Raw genomic sequence first — 20577 nt, forward strand, 5'->3', positions numbered from 1 at the left:
GCCATCCTGAGAGAAATGCTTCCCCAAGAGCAAACAATGAGAATGGTAAAGAACCAGAAACTTAAAAAGCATTAACACCACCAGGTGTGATTGAGAGCAAAGATGAACTCCCACCTTTTCCTGTCTTTATGTCAGACACCCTGCCTTTACCATATAAACATCCTAACAGCCCAAGAGCTGTGTGTCTCTCCTCTAGAGCACCCACGCTCTGTTAGAGCGTATCTCTTCCTTTCTGCTTGTCTGTCGACTTGCCTGCTTGCTTACTTACTCAATAAAGCTCCACCAAGTCTTCTTACCTTGTGATTTGTCCAGAAATTCTTATTCTGCCATCAAAGTCAAGGACCATAAATGAAAAGTCCCTGCTTTTAGTAAAAAGGAAAATTTCACTACATCCGATGACACTATCATGACTTGAACTCAGACCTTGTTTGGCTTGCTTGTTTGGCTTGCCCTATTCGTTGAACCATGTCACCAGTCCAGCTTTTTGCTACTTCATTAGAGATGGAGTCTTGCAGACTTTTCTGCCACTGCTTGCTTGAGGCCTCTATCCTCAGATGTCAGCTTCCTGAGAAGCCGGGATTAGAGGCATGAGCCCCCAGCGCCTGGCTGATTTGAGCTTTTTTCCCCCATATGTTATTTGTGTAAGAATTTCTGAATAGAGTTTCTTTCCTTTTTTTAATCCAAATTACACCATAATTAGCTCCAAGCAGCAGAGAATCTTGAACATTTTATAAAACAAGCCTTCAGATGTAGCCACGGAGGAGGGAAACTCTATTCAATTTGTTTTCTGAATTAACACATGGACAGAAATCAGCTTTCACGGTGCCCCAGGCCACACCTTGTTGGATTGGATGGTTCTTTGCTGTAAGCGTCCTGGGCATTGGACGGTGGTCAGCGCCGCCGTTCTCCGCTCACTCAGTGCCTGGACCCCAGCCGAGACAGCTAAGATGCAAGAATGTCTCAGCATCACCAAATGTTACTTGAGGGGCAAATGGCCCTGCTGGAGATCACCCGCTGTTCCCTGCCCCTCGCCAGAGGCTTGTGTTTATGTGTCACCGTGGGGGCTGAAAGAGGGCAAGCCATTTTCCCAGGGCTGCATAGCGGGTGTGGGAATGGGGTATGGGATTTAAATTCCAGCTAGCATTAGTCCACAGATGACCTCTATTAGAGAAAGAGGAAAGAAGAGAGGGAGGGAGAAAGGGAGGGAGGGAGGATCTGATTAGGTTCGTTTTTTTAAGAAGAGTGGTTACCAAACTTCTGTGTGTGTGTGTGCGTGTGCGTGTGCGTGTGCGTGTGTGTGCTCACATGCACTGATACTGGGGCTTCAACTCGGAGCCTTGCACTCTCCCTCAACTTTTTCAGACAAGGCCAGAGCTCTCTCTACACTTAAGCCACAGCTCCTTGTGTGGCTCTTTGCTGGTTAATTGGAAATAGGAGTCTTAAGGACTTTCTTGGCCCAGGCTGGCTTCAAAGCATGATCCTCAGATCTCAGCCTCCTGAGTAGCTAGAGTTGCAGCGGTGAGCCACCAGCTCCCAGCTAGTTTATTATTTTTTTCTTTTTTCTTTTTTTTTTTCTTTTTTTTTTTTTTTTTTTTTTTGTCGGTTGTGGGGCCTGAACTCTGGGCCTGGGCACTGTCCCTCAGCTCTTCAGCTCAAGGCTAGCACTCTACCACTTGAGCCACAGCACCATTTCCAGCTTTTTCTGTTTATGTGGTGCTGAGGAATCAAACCCAGGGCTCATGCATGCAAGGCAAGCACTCTACCCCTGAGCCACCTGCCCAGCCCATTTTTTAAAAATTTGTTTAGTTGGTTTTGTTTTCCTGAAAAACTTCCTAAATGTCCTTCCTCCTCTTCCGTCTGTGTTCCAGTGTCCCCTTCTTGACCAGTAAGCCAGTTCTGCACCCCTCCCGCGCCCACCTCTGGCGGTCTCCTGTGCTGCACAGCCTTCATAGGGTGACTGGAAAAAGCCAGAGGCTCTGTCCACACGAAGCAGACCAAGGCCTCCTCACCTCACTGTCAGCTTTGAGCCCGCGGCCCATCACCTGAGCACCGCACCGGCTTAGCTTCACTCCAAATGCCACCTTCCCCTCCTGAAAACAAGCGAACTGAAAAACTAGCCACAGGTGTTCTGGGGGCTATTTCTAGATTGGGTTCTGATTGTAAACTTGGTTCATTAAAGACATCCATTTGGGGAGATTTCATGCTCTTTTCTCTTAAAGAAGAAAGCCGATTTTTCAGGCAGTTGTAAAAAAAGAAAAACTCAAGTACTTAAATCTATAGCTTTGATCATAGAACTCCAAATCTGAGTAATCATCCCCAAATCTAAACTGTGGTGGGCAGAAGTGGGGGGGCGTGAGGGAGAGGAGGTGGCTGCCTTCGAAGTTGGATACCTTTACCTCAACCCATAAAGACAAAGATGTACCCCCACCCAACAATCAGAATAGCCAGGCACTGCTGCTCACGCCTGTAATCCTAGATACTCAGGAGGCAGTAGTTCAAAGTCAGCCCAAGTAGAAAATTCTGTGAGACTCTTATCTCCAATTAACCATCAAAAAGCTGGAAGTGGAGCTGTGACTCAAGTGGTAGAGCTCTAGCCTTAAGCACAAAAGCTCAAGAACAGTGCCCGGGCTCTGAGATCAAGGCCCAGGACCAGGGGAAAAAAAAAAATCAGAACATTGATGGAAAATGGAATCACAAGATTAGCTGTGGCCTTTTTTTTTTCAGTCAATAAGAAAAAGAACAGGGTTAGGGATGGGAAGGGAAAACAAAGGAGGAGGCTACAATGCTTGATAAGAAATGTATTCATTATCTTGCTCATGTAATTGTAACCCCTCTGTACAGTATTTTCACAATAAAAAAAGAAAAAAAAGGAAAATAGAGCATTTCATTTCTGATGTTAACACAAACAGTTATATTGGGTGGAATTTTGACATTCTGCTAAAAGCCAAAAATTGAGTTTTAAAACAGAAACACTTTTAGGGAATTATAAGGAGCTTAAAAAAAAAACAAGGACTTACCAAAAAAGGTTCATTAATGCTCAGAATGCACAACATTGAAGAAGGAAAACACCTAAACTAACAAAATCACTACAAATCAAGTCATTTTCAACTTTTTATATTTGCATCTGATTCAATATCCTTATAGATTTGTAGTTTTCCCACATTATTACGAAAACTCTTAAATGCATACTCCTCTCTCCATATAATTTTTAGAATGAATTTTAAAGCCAGGTGTCAGTGGCTCATGCTTGTAATGCTAGCTACTCAGGAGACTGAGACCTGGGACTCATTGTTCAAAGCCAGCCTGGGCAAGAAAATCCATGAGACTTTCTCTAATTAACCATGAAAAAGGCAGAAATAGAGCTGTGGCTCAAGTGGTAAAGTGCTACCCCTTGAGCAGAAAAAGCTAAAGGACATCACCCAGGCCCTGAGTTCGAGACCCAGGACCCTCACAAATATACATTAAGTGCATTTCACAGTAAGTTATACACATCAATACATCATCACAACCAAGTGCTATTCAGTAGAGGTATGCAGGGTTAGTTCAGTGTTCAAAGATCAGCTAATATGTACTGGGAATGTGGCTTAGTTGTAGAGTGCTTGCCTAGCATACATGAAGCCCTAGGTTTGATTCCTCAGTACCACGTACACAGAAAAAGCCAGAAGTGGTGCTGTGACTCAAGTGGTAGAGTGCTAGCCTTGAGCAAAATAAGCTCAGGAACAGTGCCCAGGCCTTCAGTTCAAGGCCCAGGACTTGCAAAAAACAATTAATACACTCTATCACATCAACATACTACAGGAAGGAGGGAATGTAGAATCATATAAATAGACACAGAAAAACCATTTGCCAAACTCTAACAGCCATTTATGACTGTTTTTAAAAGGGAATGTTGGAAGGTGAAGATATGCTGCATAATACTATAATGCTTGTGAGAACCTGTAAAACAGCACCAAGCATGAGCTATAAGGCAAGGGTGGGGATGTGGGAGAAACCTCTACCCATCCACACGCTGAAGGCTTGGTCTGCAGGGGGCAGCACAGGAAGACTTTTAAAAGGTGGCATGTAATGGGAAGTCCTAAGGGCATGAATTAAATAAATGTTTTCTCTTTCTATGTTACTTGCTTCAAGTATTTTATCATAGTCACATAAAGGTGAATGACACTCCTCATGGGAATGATGGATTTTGAGGGGGGCATCTCTTTTAGCAAATGAGCTACACTAATGCAAGACATCAAGAACAGGTGCAATGTGTTATCAACCTCAACTACTTAAAAAGTACATCTTGGGAGCTGAGAAGGTGGCTCAGTGGTAGAGTGCTTGCCTTGCATGCCTGAGGCCCTGGGTTCGATTCCTCAGTACCATATAAGCAAAAAGAAAAAAAGCCGGAAGTGGCGCTGTGGCTCAAGTAGTAGAGCCCTAGCCTTGAGCTGAAGAGCTGAGGGACAGCACCCAGGCCCAAAGCTCAGGCCCCACGACCGGACCCAAAAAAAAAAGTACATCTTGGGTTGGAGTGTGGTTCAGGTGGTAGAGTGCCGGCCAATGAATGAAAGCAAGCATCAGATAGTGAGTTCAAGCCGCAGTCTCAGACAAAATAAAAATTATATCTTAATTATATTTATATATATATATGTCCTTTTCCTAGATAATATTGCAAAGAAAAGATAAACGCATGGAGAGATCTACTGATGAAAAGAGCTGATATGATTCTTTAGATTCAATCCTCAGCACCAAAAAGTTAAGTGGACAACTTCAAAAACATATTCATCAACTGCTAGGTTCATAACTTATTCTGCTCCTGATTCAAACAACTTGGAGAAAATATATTTATGAGACAATTTGAAATTCAAATATTTGGTGGATAGAAAAGCTATATATGAAATATCCTGTGGATTTTAAGACATTATTACATTTAGTAAAAAAAAAAAAAATTGTAGGGGCTGGGAAGGTGACTCAGTGGTAGAGCGCTTGCCTGCATGCCTGAGGCCCTGGGTTAGATTCCTCAGCACCATGTAAGCAAAAAGAAAAAAGCCAGAAGTGGTGCTGTGGCTCAAGTGGTAGAGCGCTAGCCTTGAGCTGAAGAGCTGAGGGACAGCGCCCAAGCCCAGAGTTCAGGCCCCACGACCGGACCCCCCCCAAAAAAATAGCAATATTTTCATTTATATAATATGCTTTATTTGTTTGTTTGTTTGTTTATTTATTTATCTTGTGTTGGTACTTTGAACTCTAAGCCTGAGTGCTTTCTCTTAGCTAGTTTTTGCTCAAGGTTGACACTGCCACTTGAACCACCACCCTACTTCTAGCTTTTTGCTGGTTAATTGGAGATAAGAGTCTCTTGGATTTTCAGGCCTGGGTTAGTTCTGAACTGTGATCCTCAGATCTCAGCCTCATGCATAGCTAGGATTACAGGCAGGAGCCACTAGTACTCAGTGAAACCCACTTTTAACTTAACTACAATCATGCAAATATTTTCTTTTTCTGTTTCTACTTTTATTTCAGTACTTGTACTGGGGCTTGAGCTAAGGGTCTGGATGCTGTCCCTTAGCTTTATCATTCAAGGCTAGTGCTCTACCACTTGAGACGCAGCCCCCCTTCTGACTTTTTGGTGGTTAATTGGAGAAAAGAGACTTTCCTAGCTGGCTGGCTTTGTACTTCAGTCCTCAGATCTCAGCCTCCTGAGTAGCTGGGATCACAGGCATGAGTCACTGGCACCACCTTCCTCTATAGCCTGGTGTGTCTTTAGAGCCTGTGGTAAATGGTGGAGAAGTATGATGGTAAATGGTGAGGAAGAACCTATCTCTTGCCAGATACCTCTTCCCAGGTGGGATCTTCATCTAGCTGGCAGAGTAGGGAGGGAGCTGAGTTAACTCAACTCTGACTGGGCCCTGATGGGCTTTCATTGCTATCTTGTTAGTCTTTGCTGACTGTTTTATCAGCATCATCACTGACCGAAAAAAAAGCTCTTTGAATTTTATTCCAAGTGAGCAAGTTATACTTAAGGAGGAATGATGGGAGTTTTTATTTAATCTCCATTGGACTTTCTAAATGAAGATGATAGAGACTTACAAAGACCATCATTAGAGGAAGAAAGACAATGAGAACCTTCCTGGTCCTTATGAAAGTAGTTGTAGAACAGAAGATTCTTAGACCTCGAGGCTGCGGGACTCCATCTCTCCCCAAAGTGAATCTTATCAGCACCCCGACTGGTGTCTGGGCAGGCAGGAGAATTCTTTGCTCTGGGGGCCCCGCCCACCCTTTGCAGGCCTCTGACCCGAAAATCAGGAATCTCTGCTGGCATTATGAGAGCCAGACCCCACTTCCTGCTGCTTCCAAGCAGCCGGAAAGAACTGTGCCATCACGGCCTCCCCTTGTGGAAACTGAGTCAGCCTGCCCCAACCAACCAAGAAACATGGAAACACTGCACACTAACCAGCAATACTTCCTAAACTTGTGTGTGTGTGTGTGTGTGTGTGTGTGTGTGTGTGTGTGTGTGTGTGTGTGTGTGTGCCAATAATGGAGCTTCAACTCAAGGCAAAAGCTAGAAGCAGAAGTGTAACTCAGGTGGTAGAGTGCCAGCCTTGAACAAAAAAGCCAAGCAAGCGAGCAAGGCCCTGCGTTCAAGCCCCCTAGCCCACCCCGATTCCTGGCACCAAATCAATAAAGAACTTCTTAAAGGAGGCGAGAGTCCTTAGTTCTCCATGCAGGGAGAATGTGTGCACTAGCTCCTGGACGGAGCTCTGGGCAGTAGACACGCTTCATCTGATGTGCCTAGTAGAGTATCTTTCCTGCACTGTCTGTGTGTGAAGCTGAACTTTCTAGAAGTTAGGCTTCCAACCTGTGTCTTCTAACCCTCCTCCTCTGTCAGCCCGTGTCAACTTCGCAGGCGGGGAATCCAAACTGTTTGCTCTTGAAGGAATTAGACTCAATTCAGACCCAACTGTTGATTCCTATAGTCAATGTTGACCCTGAGAGTTCTTAGGAGAGATCAAGCGGAGGAGAGGAGAGAGAGAAGAAGCAGGAGAGGCCTCCCAGCCCGCTCTCACCAGCTCTCACCACGACTGCCAAGGGACCCCGCGTGACAGGGAGCAGGGCTGGAGGAGCAGGGATCACGGAGCGTGGGCTTTGAGGTTCAGTGTCATCAGGGAGTGAGCATTTCTGGGAATGACTGTGGTCCTGACAGGATGATGCAGCTGTGGCAAAGGGTGTGGTTGGGATGGGGGTGCGGTGTTGTGAGGGGTGAGCTCTGGGCAGGAGAGCATCAGGAGGGGTCTGTGGTCAGCAGCCGTGGGAGCAGCATGGGGCTGTGAGAACCAGGCAGATTCCCATCCATGATGATCATTAAAACAACCCAGCTGCCACCTGAGGCTCGCGCCTGTAATCCTAGCTACTCAGGAGGCTAAGATCTGAGGATCCACGGTTCAAAGCCAGCCCAGGCAGGAAAGTCTGGGAGACTCTAATCTCCCACTGACCAACAAAAAGCTCTAAGTGACTTGTGACTCAAGGAAGAGTGCAGTCTTGAACTCCAAAGCTCAGGGGCAGTCCTTGGGCCTTGAGTTCAAACCTCAGGACCACTACACACACACACACACACACACAATTAAAAAATGAACAAAAGAATTGAACGAAAATTCCTTCAAAAATACACAGGTGGTCCACATGCACGTGAAGACATATTTAAACATCCCTCTTGTCAGGGAAGTGGAAATCTAACCCTGGTGACAGGCCGAGCACGCCCAGCGCGCCGCTCACGCCACATGTGCCTGCCAGGCGGCTGGCTAATTAGCCGGCCAGGACTGCATCTACGACTACAGCAGAGCTCGATTTTCTCCCCTTCCTGAAGGCTGAGTCCAGGGTGAGCTGCTGGTGCTTCCTCCCAGACCCCTGCCCCAGACCTGTAGCCGCCATCTTTCCTGTGTCCTCGCTGGGGTTTTCTAAGGCTACCACTGAGATCCCATGAGGGCCTACCCCCAAAACCTCACTGAAACATAATCACCCCCAAAAGGTCCTATCTCTAAATATGAGTATAGTCTGAGATACTTGGGGGAAGTGTTGAAATGAGAGAGAGAGAGAGAGAGAGAGAGAGAGAGAGAGAGAGAGAGAGAGAGAGAGAGAGAGAGAGAGAGAGAGAGAGAGAGGGAGAGGGAGAGGGAGAGGGAGAGGGAGAGGGAGAGGGAGAGGGAGAGGGAGAGAGAGAGAGCGCACTGGCAAGGGAAATGATGGTATTCTTGGTTAAGTGCCTTAAGAGCAAACACATGGTTAAGGAAAGTGTTCTGGGATTCAGAGAAGGGGCTCTTGCTGGGCTGGGCTTGGGGACATGAGAGGTGATGATGTGGTGCATGCTTTTCTGTACAAACCATCCCATTGGTGGCTTCATGCAACCAACATGCCCAGATGAGGCCGAGGGCCCTGAAGACCCCACTGACCAGGTCCCTCAGTTTGGCTAGAACTGGCTCCAAGTTTTTCTACCCCTAAGGCAAAGTCCTAACCATCAACAGACCACCAACTACCCCCAAGGAGGAGGGAGGACTCCTGGGTATTTCCCTAGCACTCACCTGCTATCACTTCCCCCTAAGAGACAAGATCCCAAACATCAGTAGGCAAAAAGAAGTAGAGTTGATGGTTTCTGTGGCTGTTTCTTCACTGACATGGGGTTGTCATTTGTTTCTTCGAAGCAGGGCCTCCCTGTGAAACTTAGCCTGGACTCAAATCACCCTGAAGCCATACTGGTTTCGAACCCTGAATCCTCCTGCCTCTGTCTTCTGGGGCTGGGTTTATAGACAGGTAAGATCATGTATGGCTCTTAGCATACACATTTTGAGATGACACACTTCTTTCCCTAGCAATAACTATTTTTAAAAAACACCTGGGGCTGGGAAGGTGACTCAGTGGTAGAGCGCTTGCCTTGCATGCATGAGGCCCTGGGTTCAATTCCTCAGCACCACATAAGCAAAAAGAAAAAAGCCGGAAGTGGCGCTGTGGCTCAAGTGGTAGAGCACTAGCCTTGAGCTGAAAAGCTGAGGGACAGCACCCGGACCCAGAGTTCAGGCCCCACGACTAGACCCAAAAAATAAAATAAAATAAAAAACACCTAAAATATTCAGAAAATAAAGTAGAAAGCATCGGTGAGGATATTGGGAAACTGGAACTGGACACCTGGGGCTTTGTGGGTAAGAATGCAAATAGAGAAACAACAGGAGAGTTCTTCAAACAGCTCAAAAGCACGTGACCTGACAGTTCCACTTCCAGCTGTGTGCCCCAAAGAACAAGAGGCAGGCAGTTGCCAGCGATGTTTATACACCCACATTCATATCAGCCTTATTTGTAATACAGTTAGATGGGGCAGGGGAGTGGGGGAGGGTATCTCTTATCATGGATGAATGGATAAACATCCAGCAGCCCTCATCCGCCTCAGAAAGTCCTGATACATGGAATAACACAGATGAATATTAAGACCATTCTGCCTAGTGAAATGAGCATGCAACAAAAAGATAAATATTGCCGGGCTCCAGTGATTCATGCCAGTCAGTTTAATTACTTAGTAGGGTTGTGGTTCAAAACCGGCTCAGGCAGGAATGTTCCTAAAACTCTTATCTCCAATTGACCACCAAAATTCCACAAGTGGAGCAGTGACTCAAGTGATTTAGTGCTAGTCTGACCAAAATAGCTCAGGGATAATACCCAGGGCCTGCATCCAAGCCCCAGCACAGAAGTGAGTATGATTCCACAGAATATCATTCCACCTGTAAGACATATTTGTGACCAAGAGCAGTCAACCTCGCAGAATGGAAATTGCCAAGGGTGTGGGGGGAGGGAGTGATAGGAAGTTGTTGTTTAATGGGGTTAGGAATCATTTTTCAGCCACTTGACTTGTAGAAAAGAGACCTAGAGATTGGTTATGCAATATGGACATAGGTGACTTGACTGAACTGTATACTTTAAAATGATTAGGGAAGTGAATTGTATGCTATGCTTAGTTTGCCACAAGTGAAGAGAAAGAAATCAACAGGCATATCTCTGAGGTGGAGAGGAGATCAGCCAAGAGGAAATGGGTGAGGAGCTGGTTAGACTAGATGATAAGTGACCATAAGCAAGTGGAAAGTTTTAAACTTCCAGGACTGTTTGAAGTTAGTAAGTATGGAGAGCTAGTGAGTTTTGTCAGGGTTATATATTTGTTATATATGCTTTTTAAAATTTTTTCTTATTTGCTCAGAAATATATTCCATGGCCAAGAATAAATTCTGTACATCTCCCGTGCGGGTGTGAGTGTGTGTATGTACCTGTTCTGGGGCTTGAATCTAGGGACAGAATACTGTCCCTTAGCTTTTTTAGAGCTGGTGCTCTACCACTTGAACCACAGCTCCATTTCCAGCTTTTCAGTGGTTAACGGAGATAAGAGTCTCATAGATTTTCTTGTCTAAGCTGGCTTTGACTGCAACCTTTAGATCTCAGCCTCCTGAGTAGGCAGGCTCTTAGAACCTGATGAAGCCTATAAATCCTTAAACCCTATGAATCCTATAAAGTCCTTGGCTTTTCTCCAGTTTGCCCACTAGGGTACGTTGTCAAATGCTTGGAACCCAACAACATGCTTCAAGAACTGAGACAACACAACCTAGGAAAAGCTCAGGGACAGCACCCAGGCCCTGAGTTCAAGTACCAGCACTGGTTCCAGAAAAGGTTTTTTAAAAGAGGTAAAGAAAACTTAGAATGAAAGAGAGAAAGATCTATTTGAATTATTAAAATTTGAGCTCTGTTCAACCCTCAATTAGATCTCCAATCACTGCAATGGAATGTGGTTATTTTAGCAAATGATTTCTATTTACTTAAGTCCTTCACTGTACTACTGTCAAAAGAGGTTAAAGTCATTTAGTAGAGTTTAGAATTTTATGTTGGATTTTGTGAGTGTGTGTGCATATGCACGTGCATACCAGTCTTGGAGCTCGAACTCAGGGTCTGGGTGCTATTCCTCAGCTCTTTTGCTCAAGGCTAGCACTCTATCACTTTGAGCCACAGCTCCACGTGCAGTTTTTAGGTGGTTCATTGGAGATAAGAGTCTCATGGCCTTTCCTGCCTGGGCTGGCTTTGAACCATGATCCTCAGATCTTAGCCTCCTGAGTAGCTAGGATTACAGGTATGCCCAAAATTCTATATTGAATTTTTTTTGGTCTTCTGTAGTTTTTTTTTTCCCCAGGGCTGAGGACCGAACCCAGGGCCTTGCGTGCTGGGCAGGCGCCCTTCAGCTGGGCTAAACCCCCAGCCCCTCTATATTGAATTTTTATGTACCATTCAGAACTCAGCTTTTGATACTAATCTTTGAGAAAGATAATTATGCTTGAATATGTATAGGTAACAATATCTAAAATAGGAGTGTCTAGAATTCATTTTCTGTAATAAGCAATTAACAAACCTAGGAATAGTAGCTTGGAGAAAACACAGGAGATAGTATTTTATGTTGAAATATATAGTTATCTTTCTGTGGCATTGTAGAAATATGACTACGTGAGTGGAGAAACATTTTTGCTTTAAAGATCACAGCTCCCATGACTAGGTAGGAATTTCTAGTCAAATATGAGGTTTGGGAAAATGTGATTTTTTTAATCTTTTCTAGGCCTATCAGATTATTTCACTTTTTTTTATTTTACTTCATTGAGACAGGGTCCCTCTGTAGCCCTAGTTGGTCTTGAACTAACTAACTACCTAACTAACCCTCCTGCCTCCAGCCTCTTGAGTCCAGGGATCCTAGCTGGAAGCCACTACCCTTGGCTAGTTGATTTCACCTCAAGTTCCAGCTGTAGAAAAGAACAATCTTTGAGAGTAAAGTAGATCAGTTCACTGCCTCCCCCCATTACCACCTCCCAGATTTGATTCTGAGACTAATAATCCTGCTGTATGTGACAGACTCTTAGATGCCCCCCTGACCCTGTGACCCCATGACCCCTGCCTCCAGAAATCATGCTGCGATGACTTCCCATTAAATATCGGCAGAAATTACAACGTCATCTCTCGCTTCTGCCCTGTGCCATGCTGATACTCTTTCAGGAGGGGCCAGGACAGGTCCTGGGAACATTGAAAGTCTAGTACTTTCTTTCTTTCTTTCTTATTTTTAATTCTGAGACCAGGACTCAAACTCACTGATGCTGTAGGCTCATCAGCAGGTGCCTTACCACCTGAGCCATGCCTCCAGCCACACATCTAGTACTTTCTTCTCTAACGCTCCCTCTACCCTTGCTCAGCTCAGACAATCCATGTATCTGAGGATGGGGAGAAGCAGGAAACAGAAACATTGACTCACTTATCCACAACCTTCTTGAAGAATTGGAAATTTTAAAATCTTTTTTTTTTTTTTTTGCCAGTCTTGGGGCTTGAACTCAGGGCCTGGGCACTAACTGTGAGCTTCTTTTGCTCAAGGCTAGCAAGTGGTAAAGACCACTTGAACAACAGCGCTTCGTCTGGCCTTTTCTGTTTTATGTGGTATGGAAGAATCAAACCCAGGGCTTGATGCATACTATGCAAGCACCCTACCACTGAGCCACATTCTCATTCAGAAAAAACTTGATATCTTGTTTTCCTTGAAGCCACCCTTCTCAAGTCATGGAAGACTGATGCCGAGCGTCTCATAACCCAGAAGAGGGTCATGGGGTAAAAGGTACAGGGAGAGCCTAGTGTATGTGGCAATCGTGTGGTAACTCCCCCCCATTACTGGTGTAACTATTGCCAAATCTTGTTCTAAACACCTGACATCATCTGATCCATAGAATACCTGCTGAGAAGATGGCATTAGTCACTTTGTGTCTCCAATGAACCTGAGGCTTAGAAGTTTAACATGTCCAACATCAACCTCAAAGAAGCAGAAACCAAGCTGGGCACTGGTAGCTCACGCCTACACTCCCAGCTACTCAGGAGGCTGCGATCTGAGGATCACAGTTCACAGTCAGCCTGGGCAGATAAACCCAAGAAAGACTCTTATCTCCAATTAACCAGCAAAAGAGGCACCGTCAGAGGTGAGAAGGTCGGGTGGTAGAGCACCAGCCTTGAATGCAAAACCCAAGTGAGAACATGAGGGTCAGAGTTCAAGCTGCAGTATTGGCACACATGTACACACACACACACACACACACACGCACACACACACACACACACACACACACACACACACACACACACACACACACACACACACACACCATGACAAAGAAGCAGAAATAAAGCCTAAGTGTCTGACCCAAACCTGGTGAGTGAATAGTTTTCATTCTATGCTATGTCCACCCCTGCTGAATACAAGAGGAATGTATAAACTTTAGACTGCAGTGGCACTTTGGGACAGAATTGAACCTTCTGCATCACTAGAAGCTCGTAGGTAAGTCAGGAAAGTACATCTCTGACACAGGTTTGATTAGAGTGTATAGCATAAATGGGGGGGGATAAAGTTTGAAAGAAATGATCATTTAATCCAATCACCCAAGCATCAGAAGCCCAATTTTCCCTTACAATTCCCCAATGGTTTATTGACTATGGGTACAAAATAACATGTATGAAACCGAGGGAATGCTAACACTGCACAGGAAAGAGGCTCAGTACAAAGCCAAGGAAAGGAACTAAGTAAACATCTCTGCAGGTTGGAAGAATATTAGAGTTGTTTGCTGTAGTAGGATAACATACAATCTTGCTGGGTGCTGGTGGCTCACACGTGCAATCCTAGCTGCTCAAGGGGCTCAGATCTGAGGATCACTGTTTAAAGCCAGCCCAGGCAGGAAAGTTCATTTTAAGAAGCAAACAACAACAACAAAAACCAGAAGTGGAGCTGTGACTCAAGTGGTAGAGTGCTATCTTGAGCTCAGGGACAGTACTCAGACCCTCAGGACTAACACCATACACACGCACACACACAGATACACACACACACACACATATATATATATATATAGTCTCTCTCCTCTCCTCTTTTCCCTCTCTTCCTCCCCCTCTCTCTTTTTGTCTCTCTCAATATAAAGGAAATTATCTGACAAGCCCAATGCAGGTGGGCCACCTGTAATCTTAGCTATTCAGGAGGCTGAGATCTGAGGATCACAGTTCAAAGCTAATCCAGAGACTCTTATCTCCAATTAACCACCAAAAAACAAACAAACAAACAAAAAACAGAAGGGGAGGTGGTGTATAGCTTAACTGCTGGAGCACCAGCCTTGAGTGGAAAAGCTAAGAGACAGTGCCCAGGGCCCTGAGTTCAAGCCCCAGTATTGGTACCAAAACCAAAACAATGCTCTTTCGTGAGCAGGAGAAGTGAGTATTGGCAGGTGCCCAGCTCACTGGTTGTGACAGGCCCAGGCTGCTCTCGGCCATGGAAGATTTACTGCAATCATGCAGCAATCGTAAATGACGAAATGGTATCAATATCAGCCGGGCTAGAGATGTGAATTTGCCTAGGGCTCTCCTGCTCAGCCCTCCGTGTTCTGCGAGTGTGTGCGACGTGGCAGGGAGTGCAAGGAGAGATGACAGAACTGCTCCCTGCTTCTGTGCCACACCAGGGAACAGCCCGTGTCAGCACAAGCCTCATGGTTGATTTTCACTAGGGGACTAGTAAAGACGAGGAGGAAGGGGAAATAGAGGGAAGATGGCAAGGCTTTAGGGAAAGAAATGAAAAGGTGAATATGTTCAAAGTGCATTATAAGGTCGGGTGCCAGTGGCTCACACCTATAATCCTAGCTATGCAGGAGGCTGAGATCTGAGGATAGAGACTGGAAGCCAGATTGGGCAGGAAAGTCCATTAAGAATCTTATCTTCAATGAACCCCCAGAAAATTGGAAGTGCCGCTGTGGTTCAAAGTGGTAGAATGCTAGCCTTGAGCTGAAGAGCGCAGGGACAGCACCCAGGCCCTGAGTTCAAGCCACACAACCAAAAAATAAAAATCAGCCACTTCTTTCTTGACATTATTTCTATTGGTGAGAATGATTGCTGTTGGTGGGAAATACTCATTGAAGAAGATAATAAAAAAAAAACTAAGAATATTTCTGTTTAAGCCTTCAAAACATCCTGGTGGTTCACTGGAGCCACGCCCGGTAGCACATACTCATAATCCCAGCGCTTAGTTTAGCGAAACAGGAGGATCATGAGTTTCAAGCTGACCTGGTCTGCAAAGCCAGAGCCTGTCCAGCAAACAAGTACAACGCTGAAATGATGACATCGGGAATCACATTTGAAGAATCTGTCATCCCTTTCCCCTTTCTTCGACAGACGTAATAGTAGATTGCTTGCAAACATGAGAAGGGATTTTGAATCTAATCAAATTTCCTCACGTCTTGTTACCATGACCACACCCTAGCTACCTTGGGTACTACCAAGTAGTACCAGCGCTGTATGTATGAATATTGAGCCTAAGGAATGCCATCTTGTCCACACTGCTGTCTTCATGCCTTGATAGGTAACAGGGACATTTCACTCAAGTCTGAGAACCCTAGATGGGGCACAGGTGGTTCTGAGAATGGCAGATACATCGTGGATTGTTAGATCCAGGAAATCCCAATCCTTTACCCCTGATTGATAAGGATGGTTAGATTCCAGTAAATCTCAACTCCTGATTGCCCCCACTAATTACCTCTAATGAACCTCAATGCCCTGCTTAGTCCCTAACTATCTTGTTCCACTTCTGTAAACACGATTTGCAAATGCCCACGCCAGGTGGCATCTGCCTTGATGGGGTTTTTGCCTTTGTCGGCGTGATGCTAGCAATGCTGGGACTGCTAGCTTTCTGGGACGTGAGTCCGCTTACAAGGACTCTGGGTTCGGCATCTCGAGTGTGGCTTCCCTGTACCCTCCAAGCCGATGAAATTCCCCAAGCGCAATACACATGCAGACAGGATTTTGTCCTCTGGTGGCACCTCCAGGAGGAGGGAATGACTGCCTGTGGCCACCATGACCAGCGGGCTGGAAACAGGTTCCTTGCTCTCTGGGCTGCTAACGTGGTCCAGCGTGGCCTCTTCTGGGACCCCACCTTTTCAGATCCTCTGTTCTTGGGTGACCTTCAGAAGAAGCTTGGAGCATGTGCTCCCAAGTCAGCAATCAGCCAGGAAAGCCTATCTACCATTGCAGGCCTCTCCTCTGCTGTCTGCCTGGCCAGATGCCCTGAGATAAAGGAATTCAAATCTTTGAAAGGAAAACGAGTTAAGCAAGAGCACAGCAAATGAGCCAGGTGTCACAGAATGGGGGAGGAGGGAAGGGGGAGTGGCTGTCACTGTCAGATGCTGGTGATTCTCCCAGTAGATAAAGACAGGAAGATTTCCACTGAGAACCCCAGCACATAGAGACAGGAAGACTTCCACTGCGAGTGAGTGAGCAAGCGCAGGGGACACTGCTGGTGTGGTTCTAGGCAATGGGTGACAGAATGACCACCAGCCGGCCTCACTCTCAGAGAAGTGTGCACCAGCAGAGCTACACAACTCTTTGAAGGTCTCTGTGTCCTAGTTTTACGTTTTGCTTTGGAAAAATAGGGCACAGAATAAGCACTCAAACCGAGAGTGGTTGGGCAGATTAAAGGAATTAACATGAAAGTCTCTGAAAATTATAAGGCACCCGAAGTGTGTACGTGTGTGCACATAATCACACACACACACACACACACACACACACACACACACACACACACACACACACCACACTACTTTTAGTTCTAATGAAAGTCTGTGATTTCTTCATATCACTCCCCTCCCCCACTGGCCAGGTTTTCAAGCAACTGGAGCAGAGCTGGGAACTGAATTGGGGGGGCACACTTGGACCCCCCTTTGTGCTCAAATGATCAGGAAAATAAGTTCTCCAAGGCCCTGAGTGCCACCTTCAGTATCAGTGTCTTCAAAGAGAAAAGGGAAAAAAGTAAGTACTCTGGGATATAACTAACAAGAGGAAAAATCACCTAAACAGTCATCACTTTATTATCTTTCTGAGAAGAAAGTTGGTGTGTGTGTGTGTGTGTGTGTGTGTGTGTGTGTGTGTGTGTGTGTGTGTGTGTGTGTTGGCCTAGGACTTGAACTCAGGGCCAGAACACTCTCACTAGGCTTTTTTGCTCAAGTCTAGCTCTCTACCACTTGAGCTACATCTCTACTTCCAGCTTTTGGATGGTTAATTGATTAGAGTCTCACAGACTTTCCTGCCTGGGCTGTCTTGGAACCTCCATTTTCAAATCTCAGCCTCCTGAGTAGCTAGGATTACAATCATGAGCCTCTGGCACCTGGCTATATTTTATGGAAATGATCTTATATTTATAAAAGTGATGTCAAAGCAAAAACAACAGTGAAGTTTAAGACCACTCACAGCTCTTGGGGGAAGGGAAAGCAAGCAGAGTCAGGAAGGGTTTTCTGTGGAATGGGGTGGAAAGCCAAGTACCATCCTTGTTTGCTAATTGTCATTCTCGAAAGCAGAAATCAACTTCTCATGTCTTTATGTTAGGAGGTGCTTCTATAATGTAGATAGAGGTGCAGGGGCTGGTACTATCTCCCAGGGACTTGAGACTGGAATGGCTGGGTGCCATCTCCTTTGATGATTAGACTTCAAAGTGATGACCTCCAGGCCTTGAGGAAGATGTTACTAGATTGTAAACCTGGCAGAGAAAGGGGCGTGTTAAGAGTTGCATACAATCTCAAAGAAGAGAAAGAATTTCAAGTTGTTTTTTTTTTAAAGAAAAGGCTCTAAGAAAAGCTAAGTCAGAGGCCTAATGAGGACAATTGTCTGAACAGTCTTGAACTGTTCCTATGAGGAAAATCTGAATTACCACTTAATATAGTAGTACGTGTGTGCGTGTGTGGGTGTGTGAGTGTGTGTGTGTAGGCTTGTACTCACAAGCTGGGGGCTGTTCCTGAGCTCTTTTTGCTCAAGGTTAACACTCTATCACTTTAAGCCACAGTGCCACCTCTGCTTTTCTGGGGGTTAATTGGAGATAAGAGTCTCACAGACTTTCCTGCCTTGGCTGGCTCTGAATTATGATGCTCAGATCTCAGCCTCCTGAATAGCTAGGATCACAGGCATGAGCCACCAGCACCTGGCTACTATTGTAATACTTCTTGATAAATCTAATTACTTGGTTCCAATTCAAACCCCACTTTTGTTTTTTCCAATAAAAGTGCCATTTGTTCTAGTTGCTGCAAACCTCCAATTAACACTGTCCAATAGATCATGCTACAAAGATGGCATGGATTTCTAAATAAGTAGCTATTGTGATCTCAAAATGGGACTATCATGACTGAGGAACTGAACTTTTCATTAAAATTGATTTGAGGAGAAGCAGCACAATTGACTCCCACCTGTCATGATAGCCACTCAGGAGTCTGGGATCAGAAGATTACTGCTTGAGGCCAGCCAGGGCAGAAAAAGTCCAGACTCTGATCTCCAATGAACAAGCTAAAAGCCAGAAGTGGAGTTGTAGTTCAAGTGGTAGTAGAGGTCAGCCTTGAGCCAAAAAAGCTATGGTGTCCGGTTCCTGAGTTCAAGCCCTGGAAATGGGGCGGGCACACACACACACACACACACACACACACACACACACACACACACACACACACACACACACACACACACACACACACACACACACACACACACACACACACACACACACACACACACACACACACACACACACACACACACACACACACACACACACACCAGAAAAGCAATGCTTAGTAAAGCCAGGTGTTGAGACAAATCCGTGATATTAGTTTCTTTTATTTCAGACTTCTTCAAGGGGCCTCAGGTGTGCTCTGGACTTCTTCAAGCCTACAACCCAGGAACCTTGGGGCCTGCCGGAGTGGACCAAAGGAATTCAATGAGGCCTGATGCCCTGGGCCGGCTTGCTGCTCCAAGAGCTACAGAAAGTTACTTAATCCTAGAGATAACCACTTTCTCAATCACTCTTTTATATCAACTCAAACAAAACTGCCACATTTGAGAGTCAGAAGTGGTGAGCATTGAGTTATCCTCGAGATATTGAATAATAATCTATTACAGCCTGATGTAGTCTTTCTCTTGGAGGAGTTAACACAAACAAAACTGTTTGTAAAGACAAAAAAACAGAACATACTCTAAAGCTGCCTTTGGTGTCAGGACATGATTTTATAAATTACATGATTTAAAGAGACATGATCTCCTCTTCTGGCAGAAGAGAACGAGGAATACGGGGCATGGGGTTAATATAGGTGACAAAGGAAAGAAAGCAATTTTGGCAACCCATGCTTCAGGAGAACAGGGGGTTTTGGCATACCACAATTGGCTTTTGTCTGAAATGAAGCTCCCAGAGCTCCAGGCTTCAGGGAGTCCATGGTTATGAGATCTGGGCATATAGCTGATCTCGCCTACAGCTAACTTGAAGTGTGTGTGTACGTGTGCCAATACTAAGGCTTGAACTTAGGGCCTGGGAGCTGTCCCTTAGCATTATCACTCAAGGCTGGCACTCTACTACTTGAGCCACACCTCCATTTTCTGCATTTTGTTGGTTTGTTGGAGATATGCACTGCTCAGGTTTGTCTGGCTGGCTGCCTTCAAACTATCATCTAAGATATCTCCACCTCCTGAGTAGCTAGGATTACAGGCGTGAGCCACTGGTGCCTGGTTTGACTTATTTACCTATATTGTGCCAGTAGTGGGGCTTCAGTTCAGGGCTTCTTACTCCTGCTTAGCTTTTCCTGCTAAAAGCTGGTGTTCTACCACTTGAGCCACACCTCTAATACTATCTTTTTGCTGGTTAGTTGGAGAAAAGAGTCTCACAGACTCATTCTTAATAGTTCCATCCAATGTTCTCTTTCTCTTGGGATCACACAGTAATAATTTGCCTGAAGAGATGGCAAAATGTTTCATAACTGAGCCATGATAGTTAATAAGAGAGACTTATCTCGAATGAATTACTCTTTCTTATTGGGGAGTTTGGAGTGTTAACCCTCAACCAAAAGTAGAATGATGGAACTTCCAGTCTTGATTTCTCCATGTTGATATTTAATAATATATAAATTTTAGGAGCTAATTCCATAATTGGTCTGAATGATTAAGTATTATATACTGGCTTTTTATTCTGAATTGTATGCCAAGAAGCTATGACACATACTTAACAGCTAGAGAGATTTACTTTGTTTAACCGAAAGTGTTTTAAAATGATTCAAGCCTGCACAATGTAGAAATAATAGGTTTTGATGTGCTAATAGAGACAATTAAAGCAAGTGCTTTTTAATTTTCTTTTTGACACTTTCTGATGAGCAGGTCATGGAGCCAAGCATTTATTGTCTCTTCCTAAGTCCTCAATTCTTTTGTAGTCTCTCATCCCATTTCCTTGTCAGGCAGGTTTTAATTGATCACTTAGCCTGCCATCTGCAAACTGTGTGGGCCTTTACTTCCTGCCTGCTTTTCTACTACCTGCTTTTCTACTTTGATGATGGACTATACAGGTTAAAATATTGTTTACTGTCACACCTGTAGTCCTAGCTACTCAGGAGACTGGGATCTGAGGATCATGGTTCAAAGTCAGCCAGGCAGGAAAGTCCATGAGATTCTGATCTCCAATAAGCCAGCAGAAAACCAGAAGTGGTGCTGTGGCTCAAAGTGGTAAAGTGC

General features: G+C 45.0%; 1 long non-coding RNA gene across 1 annotated transcript in view; it reads left to right on the plus strand.

The window, feature by feature from the left end:
* LOC138819397 (uncharacterized) overlaps window positions 1-18795 on the plus strand; it is a 32789-nt gene extending 13994 nt beyond the window's left edge. Inside the window, exons 2-4 of the long non-coding RNA XR_011369423.1 lie at window positions 8673-8778; window positions 16706-16854; window positions 18711-18795. This is a non-coding gene — a long non-coding RNA (uncharacterized lncRNA). The remainder of the gene's footprint in view (window positions 1-8672; window positions 8779-16705; window positions 16855-18710) is intronic.
* Window positions 18796-20577: the final 1782 nt, after the last annotated feature.

This window comes from Dipodomys merriami, unplaced genomic scaffold (assembly GCF_024711535.1).
Source record: "Dipodomys merriami isolate MVZ:Mamm:240054 unplaced genomic scaffold, mDipMer1.0.p SCAF_8, whole genome shotgun sequence".
NCBI lineage: Eukaryota > Metazoa > Chordata > Mammalia > Rodentia > Heteromyidae > Dipodomys > Dipodomys merriami.